At 58.6% G+C, this 1701-nt stretch overlaps 1 pseudogene; it reads left to right on the forward strand.

Annotated features, from left to right (window-relative positions):
• LOC113266645 (small nucleolar RNA U3) lies at positions 1 to 199 on the forward strand (annotated as a pseudogene).
• The last annotated feature ends 1502 nt before the right edge of the window (positions 200 to 1701 follow it).

Raw genomic sequence — 1701 nt, forward strand, 5'->3', positions numbered from 1 at the left:
CAGACCGCATTTTCAGGGATCGTTTCTATACTTGGCTACTGCGGAAGTCGAGAGCCTCAGAAACCGCGAGGAAGGTGCCGCGTTCTCTCCCGAGTGTGAAGCCAGATCTCGGTGTTGCTTCTGCAACTGCCATTTGTCATCCATAATTGTCCTTCTCTTCCTCTGGGAGAATGAGAGGAAGAGGATGGTGCGGAGCGCTCCGTGTCATTTAAAAAAAAAGAAAAAAAAAAGATGAAGGCCAGAAAGAGGTTAGTGATCACAGCGCCTGGCACCTGAGGTGGCCGGAACTAAAGGGGTCAGTACTTCTCACTATCACCATATTGCCATCACCATCATCATCATCATCACGGAAATCCCTCTCCTTGCAAGATCAGAGCCTCATGCTTTGGGCCTTCTCGTTTAGCCTCCTTATTACAGATAGGGAAACTGAGGCCCAGAGTGGGGAAGGACTGGCCCAGGGTCACGCGGCAAATTGGTGGCAGAGCAGGAAGCAGTTCTCAGGCCCCCTGATCCCCCGTGGGAGCCCCATCCCTTCCCCGTCGCTCCCTCTCCAGCTCAGGCTCTCCTCTGGGGAGCGCAGGGTCGGGCCCTGGCACCCAGTCCCGCCCAGGCAGAGCCAGGGAGAGAAGTGGCGGCGGTGTTGGGAGAAGCAGGCGCAGAAGCCCGGCGCGTTCTCAGCCCTGGCTCTTTGTCTGCTGCTTTGTGATGGTAAGCGCGCTCCTAAATCAGTTCTGTGACACCGTTATTGTTGCCCAGCGCGCAAAGAGTCTAAACTTTTCCCCTGAGGTCAAGAATGTGGCCGGTCCCCAAGCCGCCAGGAGCAGGGGCCTGGGTGGCTGGGGGTGGGGCTGGGGCCTCACCCCGAGCCGGGGCGAGATGTGGAGGGGAGGGGGTCAGCGGGAACAAAACGCTTTGAAATGCCTCCTCTCCATCACTGCCAACATTGTCCGCTGCCCGCGGGGGGCCTGGCACCGCCTCGCCGGGGCTCCGGCCCCCAGCCCTGGCCAGGCCCAGCCCGGCATCTGAAAATGGACAGAAGGTTATTGTCCCTCTTCGCAGTCCTTTGTCTGCCCCAGTTCCAGATGTCTAGGCTGGGACCAGGGAGCTGACCCATGGTGGGCAGGGGGGAGAGGACAAAGGGGGAGAGCACGGGTCACTGCATCCTGAGGGGTCGTTCCCAGACCCTGAGATCCCACCCAGCCGCAGCCCAATCACCTTCTGGGCTGTCTCAGCTCTGGGATTGTCCCTGTTCCCTTGTCCCTCCTCCCCCTCCCACCAGACCAGGTTCCTGCCTCAGAAGGGAAGGCCACAGGGGTGCAGGAGTTAAGAGCTGGATGCCTTGGGAACCCCACAGCTTTGCCCCAGTCATTGTGATCTTGGGCAAGTTGTATTCCTCTAGCAGCCTGCTGTCCCCATGGAGGTTCCACGGATCAGGGTTCATTGATCCACAAGTAGCGACAGAGCCCTCCTGTGTGCCAACTCCATGCTGGGCGTGGGGGGGCGCGGGGCTGGGTGGGCCACTCAGCCCCTTCCAGATTGCAGTTAGTAGTCCTAACGATAAGGGGTAATATCCCCCTCCCCTCCGTGTCGAGTACTGGGCCAACCATCTCACCTGCGTTATCTCCTCCTTTTCACAACAAAATCAAGGATGCAGAATACTGTTCTTACATCCATTTTCCAGCTTTGGACACTGAGACTGGG

This window comes from Ursus arctos, unplaced genomic scaffold (assembly GCF_023065955.2).
Source record: "Ursus arctos isolate Adak ecotype North America unplaced genomic scaffold, UrsArc2.0 scaffold_18, whole genome shotgun sequence".
In the NCBI taxonomy this organism is placed as follows: Eukaryota; Metazoa; Chordata; class Mammalia; order Carnivora; family Ursidae; genus Ursus; species Ursus arctos.